This window comes from Parasteatoda tepidariorum, chromosome 3 (assembly GCF_982258835.1).
Source record: "Parasteatoda tepidariorum strain Cologne lab strain chromosome 3, Ptep-v5.0, whole genome shotgun sequence".
NCBI lineage: Eukaryota > Metazoa > Arthropoda > Arachnida > Araneae > Theridiidae > Parasteatoda > Parasteatoda tepidariorum.
The window spans coordinates 1,827,110-1,841,663 of NC_141757.1; positions in this window are offsets into that span (position 1 = coordinate 1,827,110).

Here is a 14,554-nt window from a genome sequence, read left to right on the forward strand (position 1 = left end):
AAGATTTCGGTACTTAGAAAATTTCTGCCTTTTTCGGTACTTAGAAAATTTCTGCCTTTTTCGGTACTTAGAAAATTTCTGACGTTTTCGGTACTTAGAAAAATTGTGATGATTTCGGTACATAGAAAAATTCTGCCGATTTCGGTACTTAGAAAAATTCTGCCGATTTCGGTACTTAGAAAATTCTGCCGATTTCGGTACTTAGAAACATTCTGTTGATTTTGGTACTTAGAAAAATTCTGTCGATTTCTGTACTTAGAAAAATTCTGTTGATTTCGGTACTTAGAAAATTTCTGCCTTTTTTGGTACTTTGAAAAGACTCAGAAGTTTTCGGTACTTAGAAAATTTCTGACGATTTCGGTACTTAGAAAAATTCTGATGATTTTGGATCTTAGAAAATTTCTGACCTTTTCGGTACTTAGAAAATTTCTGACGTTTTCGGTACTTAGAAAAATTCTGTCGATATCGGTACTTAGAAAACATTCAGAAGTTTTCGGTACTTAGAAAATTTCTGCCTTTTTCGGTACTCTGAAAATTTCAGACGTTTTCGGTACTTAAAAAATTTCCGATGTTATCGGTACTTAGAAAATTTCTGCCTTTTTCGGTACTTTGAAAAGACTCAGAAGTTTTCGGTACATAGAAAATTTCTGACGTTTTCGGTACTTAGAAAAATTCTGCCGATTTCGGTACTAAGAAAATTCAGAAGTTTTCGGTACTTAGAAAAATTCTGATGACTTCGGATCTTAGAAAATTTCTGACCTTTTCGGACCTTAGAAAATTTCTGACGTTTTCGGTACTTAGAAAACATTCAGAAGTTTTCGGTACTTAGAAAATTTCTGCCTTTTTCGGTACTTAGAAAATTTCTGACCTTTTCGGTACTTAGAAAATATCTGACGTTTTCGGTACTTAGAAAATTTCTGACGTTTTCGGTACTTAGAAAACATTCAGAAGTTTTCGGTACTTAGAAAATTTCTGCCTTTTTCGGTACTTAGAAAATTTCTGACCTTTTCGGTACTTAGAAAATATCTGACGTTTTCGGTACTCAGAAATATTCTGTCGATTTCGGTACTTAGAAAACATTCAGAAGTCTTCGGTACTTAGAAAATTTCTGACGTTTTTGGTACTTAGAAAAATTCTGATGATTTCGGTACATAGAAAAATTCTGACGATTTCGGTACTTAGAAAAATTCTGCCGATTTCGGAACTTAGAAAATTCTGCCGATTTCGGTACTTAGAAACATTCTGTTGATTTTGGTACTTAGAAAAATTCTGTCGATTTCTGTACTTAGAAAAATTCTGTTGATTTCGGTACTTAGAAAATTTCTGCCTTTTTCGGTACTTTGAAAAGACTCAGAAGTTTTCGGTACTTAGAAAATTTCTGACGTTTTCGGTACTTAGAAAAATTCTGCCGATTTCGGTACTTTGAAAAATTCTGCCTTTTTTGGTACTTTGAAAAGACTCAGAAGTTTTCGGTACTTAGAAAATTTCAGACGATTTCGGTACTTAGAAAAATTCTGATGATTTTGGATCTTAGAAAATTTCTGACCTTTTCGGTACTTAGAAAATTTCTGACGTTTTCGGTACTTAGAAAAATTCTGTCGATTTCGGTACTTAGAAAACATTCAGAAGTTTTCGGTACTTAGAAAATTTCTGCCTTTTTCGGTACTCTGAAAATTTCAGACGTTTTCGGTACTTAAAAAATTTCCGATGTTATCGGTACTTAGAAAATTTCTGCCTTTTTCGGTACTTTGAAAAGACTCAGAAGTTTTCGGTACTTAGAAAATTTCTGACGATTTCGGTACTTAGAAAAATTCTGATGATTTTAGATCTTAGAAAATTTCTGACGTTTTCGGTACTTAGAAAAATTCTGTCGATATCGGTACTTAGAAAACATTCAGAAGTTTTCGGTACTTAGAAAATTTCTGCCTTTTTCGGTACTCTGAAAATTTCAGACGTTTTCGGTACTTAAAAAATTTCCGATGTTATCGGTACTTAGAAAATTTCTGCCTTTTTCTGTACTTTGAAAAGACTCAGAAGTTTTCGGTACATAGAAAATTTCTGACGTTTTCAGTACTTAGAAAAATTCTGCCGATTTCGGTACTTAGAAAATTCGGACGATTTCGGTACTTAGAAAATTTCTGACGTTTTCGGTACTTAGAAAAATTCTTACGATTTCGATACTTATTAAACATTCAGAAGTTTTCGGTACTTAGAAAAATTCTGATGACTTCGGATCTTAGAAAATTTCTGACCTTTTCGGACCTTAGAAAATTTCTGACGTTTTCGGTACTTAGAAAACATTCAGAAGTTTTCGGTACTTAGAAAATTTCTGACGTTTTCGGTACTTAGAAAAATTGTGATGATTTCGGTACATAGAAAAATTCTGCCGATTTCGGTACTTAGAAAAATTCTGCCGATTTCGGTACTTAGAAAATTCTGCCGATTTCGGTACTTAGAAACATTCTGTTGATTTTGGTACTTAGAAAAATTCTGTCGATTTCTGTACTTAGAAAAATTCTGTTGATTTCGGTACTTAGAAAATTTCTGCCTTTTTTGGTACTTTGAAAAGACTCAGAAGTTTTCGGTACTTAGAAAATTTCTGACGATTTCGGTACTTAGAAAAATTCTGATGATTTTGGATCTTAGAAAATTTCTGACCTTTTCGGTACTTAGAAAATTTCTGCCTTTTTCGGTACTTAGAAAACATTCCGAAGATTTCGGTACTTAGAAAATTTCTGCCTTTTTCGGTACTTAGAAAATTTCTGACCTTTTCGGTACTTTGAAAATATCTGACGTTTTCGGTACTCTGAAATATTCTGTCGATTTCGGTACTTAGAAAACATTCAGAAGTCTTCGGTACTTAGAAAATTTCTGACGTTTTCGGTACTTAGAAAAATTCTGATGATTTCGGTACATAGAAAAATTCTGACGATTTCGGTAGTTAGAAAAATTCTGCCGATTTCGGTACTTAGAAAATTCTGCCGATTTCGGTACTTAGAAACATTCTGTTGATTTTGGTACTTAGAAAAATTCTGTTGATTTCGGTTTTTAGAAAATTTCTGCCTTTTTCGGTACTTTGAAAAGACTCAGAAGTTTTCGGTACTTAGAAAAATTCTGTCGATATCGGTACTTAGAAAACATTCAGAAGTTTTCGGTACTTAGAAAATTTCTGCCTTTTTCGGTACTCTGAAAATTTCAGACGTTTTCGGTACTTAAAAAATTTCCGATGTTATCGGTACTTAGAAAATTTCTGCCTTTTTCGGTACTTTGAAAAGACTCAGAAGTTTTCGGTACATAGAAAATTTCTGACGTTTTCGGTACTTAGAAAAATTCTGCCGATTTCGGTACTAAGAAAATTCAGAAGTTTTCGGTACTTAGAAAAATTCTGATGACTTCGGATCTTAGAAAATTTCTGACCTTTTCGGACCTTAGAAAATTTCTGACGTTTTCGGTACTTAGAAAACATTCAGAAGTTTTCGGTACTTAGAAAATTTCTGCCTTTTTCGGTACTTAGAAAATTTCTGACCTTTTCGGTACTTAGAAAATATCTGACGTTTTCGGTACTTAGAAAATTTCTGACGTTTTCGGTACTTAGAAAACATTCAGAAGTTTTCGGTACTTAGAAAATTTCTGCCTTTTTCGGTACTTAGAAAATTTCTGACCTTTTCGGTACTTAGAAAATATCTGACGTTTTCGGTACTCAGAAATATTCTGTCGATTTCGGTACTTAGAAAACATTCAGAAGTCTTCGGTACTTAGAAAATTTCTGACGTTTTTGGTACTTAGAAAAATTCTGATGATTTCGGTACATAGAAAAATTCTGACGATTTCGGTACTTAGAAAAATTCTGCCGATTTCGGAACTTAGAAAATTCTGCCGATTTCGGTACTTAGAAACATTCTGTTGATTTTGGTACTTAGAAAAATTCTGTCGATTTCTGTACTTAGAAAAATTCTGTTGATTTCGGTACTTAGAAAATTTCTGCCTTTTTCGGTACTTTGAAAAGACTCAGAAGTTTTCGGTACTTAGAAAATTTCTGACGTTTTCGGTACTTAGAAAAATTCTGCCGATTTCGGTACTTTGAAAAATTCTGCCTTTTTTGGTACTTTGAAAAGACTCAGAAGTTTTCGGTACTTAGAAAATTTCAGACGATTTCGGTACTTAGAAAAATTCTGATGATTTTGGATCTTAGAAAATTTCTGACCTTTTCGGTACTTAGAAAATTTCTGACGTTTTCGGTACTTAGAAAAATTCTGTCGATTTCGGTACTTAGAAAACATTCAGAAGTTTTCGGTACTTAGAAAATTTCTGCCTTTTTCGGTACTCTGAAAATTTCAGACGTTTTCGGTACTTAAAAAATTTCCGATGTTATCGGTACTTAGAAAATTTCTGCCTTTTTCGGTACTTTGAAAAGACTCAGAAGTTTTCGGTACATAGAAAATTTCTGACGTTTTCGGTACTTAGAAAAATTCTGCCGATTTCGGTACTAAGAAAATTCAGACGATTTTGGTACTTAGAAAATTTCTGACGTTTACGGTACTTAGAAAAATTCTTACGATTTCGATACTTATTAAACATTCAGAAGTTTTCGGTACTTAGAAAAATTCTGATGACTTCGGATCTTAGAAAATTTCTGACCTTTTCGGACCTTAGAAAATTTCTGACGTTTTCGGTACTTAGAAAACATTCAGAAGTTTTCGGTACTTAGAAAATTTCTGCCTTTTTCGGTACTTAGAAAATTTCTGACCTTTTCGGTACTTAGAAAATATCTGACGTTTTCGGTACTTAGAAAATTTCCGATGTTCTCGGTACTTAGAAAATTTCTGCCTTTTTCGGTACTTAGAAAACATTCCGAAGATTTCGGTACTTAGAAAATTTCTGCCTTTTTCGGTACTTAGAAAATTTCTGACCTTTTCGGTACTTAGAAAATATCTGACGTTTTCGGTACTCAGAAATATTCTGTCGATTTCGGTACTTAGAAAACATTCAGAAGTCTTCGGTACTTAGAAAATTTCTGACGTTTTCGGTACTTAGAAAAATTCTGATGATTTCGGTACATAGAAAAATTCTGACGATTTCGGTACTTAGAAAAATTCTGCCGATTTCGGTACTTAGAAAATTCTGCCGATTTCGGTACTTAGAATCATTCTGTTGATTTTGGTACTTAGAAAAATTCTGTCGATTTCTGTTCTTAGAAAAATTCTGTTGATTTCGGTACTTAGAAAATTTCTGCCTTTTTCGGTACTTTGAAAAGACTCAGAAGTTTTCGGTACTTAGAAAATTTCTGACGTTTTCGGTACTTAGAAAAATTCTGCCGATTTCGGTACTTTGAAAAATTCTGCCTTTTCTGGTACTTTGAAAAGACTCAGAAGTTTTCGGTACTTAGAAAATTTCTGACGATTTCGGTACTTAGAAAAATTCTGATGATTTTAGATCTTAGAAAATTTCTGACGTTTTCGGTACTTAGAAAAATTCTGTCGATATCGGTACTTAGAAAACATTCAGAAGTTTTCGGTACTTAGAAAATTTCTGCCTTTTTCGGTACTCTGAAAATTTCAGACGTTTTCGGTACTTAAAAAATTTCCGATGTTATCGGTACTTAGAAAATTTCTGCCTTTTTCTGTACTTTGAAAAGACTCAGAAGTTTTCGGTACATAGAAAATTTCTGACGTTTTCAGTACTTAGAAAAATTCTGCCGATTTCGGTACTTAGAAAATTCGGACGATTTCGGTACTTAGAAAATTTCTGACGTTTTCGGTACTTAGAAAAATTCTTACGATTTCGATACTTATTAAACATTCAGAAGTTTTCGGTACTTAGAAAAATTCTGATGACTTCGGATCTTAGAAAATTTCTGACCTTTTCGGACCTTAGAAAATTTCTGACGTTTTCGGTACTTAGAAAACATTCAGAAGTTTTCGGTACTTAGAAAATTTCTGCCTTTTTCGGTACTTAGAAAATTTCTGACCTTTTCGGTACTTAGAAAATATCTGACGTTTTCGGTACTTAGAAAATTTCCGATGTTCTCGGTACTTAGAAAATTTCTGCCTTTTTCGGTACTTAGAAAACATTCCGAAGATTTCGGTACTTAGAAAATTTCTGCCTTTTTCGGTACTTAGAAAATTTCTGACCTTTTCGGTACTTTGAAAATATCTGACGTTTTCGGTACTCTGAAATATTCTGTCGATTTCGGTACTTAGAAAACATTCAGAAGTCTTCGGTACTTAGAAAATTTCTGACGTTTTCGGTACTTAGAAAAATTCTGATGATTTCGGTACATAGAAAAATTCTGACGATTTCGGTACTTAGAAAATTTCCGATGTTCTCGGTACTTAGAAAATTTCTGCCTTTTTCGGTACTTAGAAAACATTCCGAAGATTTCGGTACTTAGAAAATTTCTGCCTTTTTCGGTACTTAGAAAACATTCAGAAGTTTTCGGTACTTAGAAAATTTCTGCCTTTTTCGGTACTTAGAAAATTTCTGACCTTTTCGGTACTCAGAAAATATCTGACGTTTTCTGTACTTAGAAAATTTCCGATGTTCTCGGTACTTAGAAAATTTCTGCCTTTTTCGGTACTTAGAAAACATTCCGAAGATTTCGGTACTTAGAAAATTTCTGCCTTTTTCGGTACTTAGAAAATTTCTGACCTTTTCGGAACTTAGAAAATATCTGACGTTTTCGGTACTCAGAAATATTCTGTCGATTTCGGTACTTAGAAAACATTCAGAAGTCTTCGGTACTTAGAAAATTTCTGACGTTTTCGGTACTTAGAAACATTCTGTTGATTTCGGTACTTAGAAAATTTCTGCCTTTTTCGGTACTTTGAAAAGACTCAGAAGTTTTCGGTACTTAGAAAATTTCTGACGTTTTCGGTACTTAGAAAAATTCTGCCGATTTCGGTACTTTGAAAAATTCTGCCTTTTCAGGTACTTTGAAAAGACTCAGAAGTTTTCGGTACTTAGAAAATTTCGGACGATTTCGGTACTTAGAAAAATTCTGATGATTTTAGATCTTAGAAAATTTCTGACGTTTTCGGTACTTAGAAAAATTCTGTCGATATCGGTACTTAGAAAACATTCAGAAGTTTTCGGTACTTAGAAAATGTCTGCCTTTTTCGGTACTCTGAAAATTTCAGACGTTTTCGGTACTTAAAAAATTTCCGATGTTATCGGTACTTAGAAAATTTCTGCCTTTTTCGGTACTTTGAAAAGACTCAGAAGTTTTCGGTACATAGAAAATTTCTGACGTTTTCGGTACTTAGAAAAATTCTGCCGATTTCGGTACTAAGAAAATTCAGACGATTTCGGTACTTAGAAAATTTCTGACGTTTACGGTACTTAGAAAAATTCTTACGATTTCGATACTTATTAAACATTCAGAAGTTTTCGGTACTTAGAAAAATTCTGATGACTTCGGATCTTAGAAAATTTCTGACCTTTTCGGACCTTAGAAAATTTCTGACGTTTTCGGTACTTAGAAAACATTCAGAAGTTTTCGGTACTTAGAAAATTTCTGCCTTTTTCGGTACTTAGAAAATTTCTGACCTTTTCGGTACTTAGAAAATATCTGACGTTTTCGGTACTTAGAAAATTTCCGATGTTCTCGGTACTTAGAAAATTTCTGCCTTTTTCGGTACTTAGAAAACATTCCGAAGATTTCGGTACTTAGAAAATTTCTGCCTTTTTCGGTACTTAGAAAATTTCTGACCTTTTCGGTACTTAGAAAATATCTGACGTTTTCGGTACTCAGAAATATTCTGTCGATTTCGGTACTTAGAAAACATTCAGAAGTCTTCGGTACTTAGAAAATTTCTGACGTTTTCGGTACTTAGAAAAATTCTGATGATTTCGGTACATAGAAAAATTCTGACGATTTCGGTACTTAGAAAAATTCTGCCGATTTCGGTACTTAGAAAATTCTGCCGATTTCGGTACTTAGAAACATTCTGTTGATTTTGGTACTTAGAAAAATTCTGTCGATTTCTGTTCTTAGAAAAATTCTGTTGATTTCGGTACTTAGAAAATTTCTGCCTTTTTCGGTACTTTGAAAAGACTCAGAAGTTTTCGGTACTTAGAAAATTTCTGACGTTTTCGGTACTTAGAAAAATTCTGCCGATTTCGGTACTTTGAAAAATTCTGCCTTTTCTGGTACTTTGAAAAGACTCAGAAGTTTTCGGTACTTAGAAAATTTCTGACGATTTCGGTACTTAGAAAAATTCTGATGATTTTAGATCTTAGAAAATTTCTGACGTTTTCGGTACTTAGAAAAATTCTGTCGATATCGGTACTTAGAAAACATTCAGAAGTTTTCGGTACTTAGAAAATTTCTGCCTTTTTCGGTACTCTGAAAATTTCAGACGTTTTCGGTACTTAAAAAATTTCCGATGTTATCGGTACTTAGAAAATTTCTGCCTTTTTCTGTACTTTGAAAAGACTCAGAAGTTTTCGGTACATAGAAAATTTCTGACGTTTTCAGTACTTAGAAAAATTCTGCCGATTTCGGTACTTAGAAAATTCGGACGATTTCGGTACTTAGAAAATTTCTGACGTTTTCGGTACTTAGAAAAATTCTTACGATTTCGATACTTATTAAACATTCAGAAGTTTTCGGTACTTAGAAAAATTCTGATGACTTCGGATCTTAGAAAATTTCTGACCTTTTCGGACCTTAGAAAATATCTGACGTTTTCGGTACTTAGAAAATTTCCGATGTTCTCGGTACTTAGAAAATTTCTGCCTTTTTCGGTACTTAGAAAACATTCCGAAGATTTCGGTACTTAGAAAATTTCTGCCTTTTTCGGTACTTAGAAAATTTCTGACCTTTTCGGTACTTTGAAAATATCTGACGTTTTCGGTACTCTGAAATATTCTGTCGATTTCGGTACTTAGAAAACATTCAGAAGTCTTCGGTACTTAGAAAATTTCTGACGTTTTCGGTACTTAGAAAAATTCTGATGATTTCGGTACATAGAAAAATTCTGACGATTTCGGTACTTAGAAAATTTCCGATGTTCTCGGTACTTAGAAAATTTCTGCCTTTTTCGGTACTTAGAAAACATTCCGAAGATTTCGGTACTTAGAAAATTTCTGCCTTTTTCGGTACTTAGAAAACATTCAGAAGTTTTCGGTACTTAGAAAATTTCTGCCTTTTTCGGTACTTAGAAAATTTCTGACCTTTTCGGTACTCAGAAAATATCTGACGTTTTCTGTACTTAGAAAATTTCCGATGTTCTCGGTACTTAGAAAATTTCTGCCTTTTTCGGTACTTAGAAAACATTCCGAAGATTTCGGTACTTAGAAAATTTCTGCCTTTTTCGGTACTTAGAAAATTTCTGACCTTTTCGGAACTTAGAAAATATCTGACGTTTTCGGTACTCAGAAATATTCTGTCGATTTCGGTACTTAGAAAACATTCAGAAGTCTTCGGTACTTAGAAAATTTCTGACGTTTTCGGTACTTAGAAACATTCTGTTGATTTCGGTACTTAGAAAATTTCTGCCTTTTTCGGTACTTTGAAAAGACTCAGAAGTTTTCGGTACTTAGAAAATTTCTGACGTTTTCGGTACTTAGAAAAATTCTGCCGATTTCGGTACTTTGAAAAATTCTGCCTTTTCAGGTACTTTGAAAAGACTCAGAAGTTTTCGGTACTTAGAAAATTTCGGACGATTTCGGTACTTAGAAAAATTCTGATGATTTTAGATCTTAGAAAATTTCTGACGTTTTCGGTACTTAGAAAAATTCTGTCGATATCGGTACTTAGAAAACATTCAGAAGTTTTCGGTACTTAGAAAATGTCTGCCTTTTTCGGTACTCTGAAAATTTCAGACGTTTTCGGTACTTAAAAAATTTCCGATGTTATCGGTACTTAGAAAATTTCTGCCTTTTTCTGTACTTTGAAAAGACTCAGAAGTTTTCGGTACATAGAAAATTTCTGACGTTTTCAGTACTTAGAAAAATTCTGCCGATTTCGGTACTTAGATAATTCGGACGATTTCGGTACTTACAAAATTTCTGACGTTTTCGGTACTTAGAAAAATTCTGATGATTTCGGTACATAGAAAAATTCTGACGATTTCGGTACTTAGAAAAATTCTGCCGATTTCGGTACTTAGAAAATTCTGCCGATTTCGGTACTTAGAAACATTCTGTTGATTTTGGTACTTAGAAAAATTCTGTCGATTTCTGTTCTTAGAAAAATTCTGTTGATTTCGGTACTTAGAAAATTTCTGCCTTTTTCGGTACTTTGAAAAGACTCAGAAGTTTTCGGTACTTAGAAAATTTCTGACGTTTTCGGTACTTAGAAAAATTCTGCCGATTTCGGTATATTGAAAAATTCTGCCTTTTCTGGTACTTTGAAAAGACTCAGAAGTTTTCGGTACTTAGAAAATTTCTGACGATTTCGGTACTTAGAAAAATTCTGATGATTTTAGATCTTAGAAAATTTCTGACGTTTTCGGTACTTAGAAAAATTCTGTCGATATCGGTACTTAGAAAACATTCAGAAGTTTTCGGTACTTAGAAAATTTCTGCCTTTTTCGGTACTCTGAAAATTTCAGACGTTTTCGGTACTTAAAAAATTTCCGATGTTATCGGTACTTAGAAAATTTCTGCCTTTTTCTGTACTTTGAAAAGACTCAGAAGTTTTCGGTACATAGAAAATTTCTGACGTTTTCAGTACTTAGAAAAATTCTGCCGATTTCGGTACTTAGAAAATTCGGACGATTTCGGTACTTAGAAAATTTCTGACGTTTTCGGTACTTAGAAAAATTCTTACGATTTCGATACTTATTAAACATTCAGAAGTTTTCGGTACTTAGAAAAATTCTGATGACTTCGGATCTTAGAAAATTTCTGACCTTTTCGGACCTTAGAAAATTTCTGACGTTTTCGGTACTTAGAAAACATTCAGAAGTTTTCGGTACTTAGAAAATTTCTGACGTTTTCGGTACTTAGAAAAATTGTGATGATTTCGGTACATAGAAAAATTCTGCCGATTTCGGTACTTAGAAAAATTCTGCCGATTTCGGTACTTAGAAAATTCTGCCGATTTCGGTACTTAGAAACATTCTGTTGATTTTGGTACTTAGAAAAATTCTGTCGATTTCTGTACTTAGAAAAATTCTGTTGATTTCGGTACTTAGAAAATTTCTGCCTTTTTTGGTACTTTGAAAAGACTCAGAAGTTTTCGGTACTTAGAAAATTTCTGACGATTTCGGTACTTAGAAAAATTCTGATGATTTTGGATCTTAGAAAATTTCTGACCTTTTCGGTACTTAGAAAATTTCTGACGTTTTCGGTACTTAGAAAAATTCTGCCGATTTCGGTACTAAGAAAATTCAGACGATTTCGGTACTTAGAAAATTTCTGACGTTTACGGTACTTAGAAAAATTCTTACGATTTCGATACTTATTAAACATTCAGAAGTTTTCGGTACTTAGAAAAATTCTGATGACTTCGGATCTTAGAAAATTTCTGACCTTTTCGGACCTTAGAAAATTTCTGACGTTTTCGGTACTTAGAAAACATTCAGAAGTTTTCGGTACTTAGAAAATTTCTGCCTTTTTCGGTACTTAGAAAATTTCTGACCTTTTCGGTACTTAGAAAATATCTGACGTTTTCGGTACTTAGAAAATTTCCGATGTTCTCGGTACTTAGAAAATTTCTGCCTTTTTCGGTACTTAGAAAACATTCCGAAGATTTCGGTACTTAGAAAATTTCTGCCTTTTTCGGTACTTAGAAAATTTCTGACCTTTTCGGTACTTAGAAAATATCTGACGTTTTCGGTACTCAGAAATATTCTGTCGATTTCGGTACTTAGAAAACATTCAGAAGTCTTCGGTACTTAGAAAATTTCTGACGTTTTCGGTACTTAGAAAAATTCTGATGATTTCGGTACATAGAAAAATTCTGACGATTTCGGTACTTAGAAAAATTCTGCCGATTTCGGTACTTAGAAAATTCTGCCGATTTCGGTACTTAGAAACATTCTGTTGATTTTGGTACTTAGAAAAATTCTGTCGATTTCTGTACTTAGAAAAATTCTGTTGATTTCGGTACTTAGAAAATTTCTGCCTTTTTCGGTACTTTGAAAAGACTCAGAAGTTTTCGGTACTTAGAAAATTTCTGACGTTTTCGGTACTTAGAAAAATTCTGCCGATTTCGGTACTTTGAAAAATTCTGCCTTTTCTGGTACTTTGAAAAGACTCAGAAGTTTTCGGTACTTAGAAAATTTCTGACGATTTCGGTACTTAGAAAAATTCTGATGATTTTAGATCTTAGAAAATTTCTGACGTTTTCGGTACTTAGAAAAATTCTGTCGATATCGGTACTTAGAAAACATTCAGAAGTTTTCGGTACTTAGAAAATTTCTGCCTTTTTCGGTATTCTGAAAATTTCAGACGTTTTCGGTACTTAAAAAATTTCCGATGTTATCGGTACTTAGAAAATTTCTGCCTTTTTCTGTACTTTGAAAAGACTCACAAGTTTTCGGTACATAGAAAATTTCTGACGTTTTCAGTACTTAGAAAAATTCTGCCGATTTCGGTACTTAGAAAATTCGGACGATTTCGGTACTTAGAAAATTTCTGACGTTTTCGGTACTTAGAAAAATTCTTACGATTTCGATACTTATTAAACATTCAGAAGTTTTCGGTACTTAGAAAAATTCTGATGACTTCGGATCTTAGAAAATTTCTGAACTTTTCGGACCTTAGAAAATTTCTGACGTTTTCGGTACTTAGAAAACATTCAGAAGTTTTCGGTACTTAGAAAATTTCTGCCTTTTTCGGTACTTAGAAAATTTCTGACCTTTTCGGTACTTAGAAAATATCTGACGTTTTCGGTACTTAGAAAATTTCCGATGTTCTCGGTACTTAGAAAATTTCTGCCTTTTTCGGTACTTAGAAAACATTCCGAAGATTTCGGTACTTAGAAAATTTCTGCCTTTTTCGGTACTTAGAAAATTTCTGACCTTTTCGGTACTTTGAAAATATCTGACGTTTTCGGTACTCTGAAATATTCTGTCGATTTCGGTACTTAGAAAACATTCAGAAGTCTTCGGTACTTAGAAAATTTCTGACGTTTTCGGTACTTAGAAAAATTCTGATGATTTCGGTACATAGAAAAATTCTGACGATTTCGGTACTTAGAAAAATTCTGCCGATTTCGGTACTTAGAAAATTCTGCCGATTTCGGTACTTAGAAACATTCTGTTGATTTTGGTACTTAGAAAAATTCTGTCGATTTCTGTACTTAGAAAAATTCTGTGGATTTCGGTTTTTAGAAAATTTTTGCCTTTTTCGGTACTTTGAAAAGACTCAGAAGTTTTCGGTACTTAGAAAATTTCTGACGTTTTCGGTACTTAGAAAAATTCTGCCGATTTCGGTACTTTGAAAAATTCTGCCTTTTTTGGTACTTTGAAAAGACTCAGAAGTTTTCGGTACTTAGAAAATTTCTGACGATTTCGGTACTTAGAAAAATTCTGATGATTTTGGATCTTAGAAAATTTCTGACCTTTTCGGTACTTAGAAAATTTCTGACGTTTTCGATACTTAGAAAAATTCTGTCGATATCGGTACTTAGAAAACATTCAGAAGTTTTCGGTACTTAGAAAATTTCTGCCTTTTTCGGTACTCTGAAAATTTCAGACGATTTCGGTACTTAAAAAATTTCCGATGTTATCGGTACTTAGAAAATTTCTGCCTTTTTCGGTACTTTGAAAAGACTCAGAAGTTTTAGGTACTTAAAAAATTTCCGATGTTATCGGTACTTAGAAAATTTCTGCCTTTTTCGGTACTTAGAAAAATTCTGTCGATATCGGTACTTAGAAAACATTCAGAAGTTTTCGGTACTTAGAAAATTTCTGCCTTTTTCGGTACTCTGAAAACTTCAGACGTTTTCGGTACTTAAAAAATTTCCGATGTTATCGGTACTTAGAAAATTTCTGCCTTTTTCGGTACTTTGAAAAGACTCAGAAGTTTTCGGTACATAGAAAATTTCTGACGTTTTCGGTACTTAGAAAAATTCTGCCGATTTCGGTACTAAGAAAATTCAGACGATTTCGGTACTTAGAAAATTTCTGACGTTTTCGGTACTTAGAAAAATTCTTACGATTTCGACACTTATTAAACATTCAGAAGTTTTCGGTACTTAGAAAAATTCTGATGACTTCGGATCTTAGAAAATTTCTGACCTTTTTGGACCTTAGAAAATTTCTGACGTTTTCGGTACTTAGAAAACATTCAGAAGTTTTCGGTACTGAGAAAATTTCTGCCTTTTTCGGTACTTAGAAAATTTCTGACCTTTTCGGTACTTAGAAAATATCTGACGTTTTCGGTACTTAGAAAATTTCCGATGTTCTCGGTACTTAGAAAATTTCTGCCTTTTTCGGTACTTAGAAAACATTCCGAAGATTTCGGTACTTAGAAAATTTCTGCCTTTTTCGGTACTTAGAAAATTTCTGACCTTTTCGGTACTTTGAAAATATCTGACGTTTTCGGTACTCTGAAAGATTCTGTCGATTTCGGTACTTAGAAAACATTCAGAAGTCTTCGG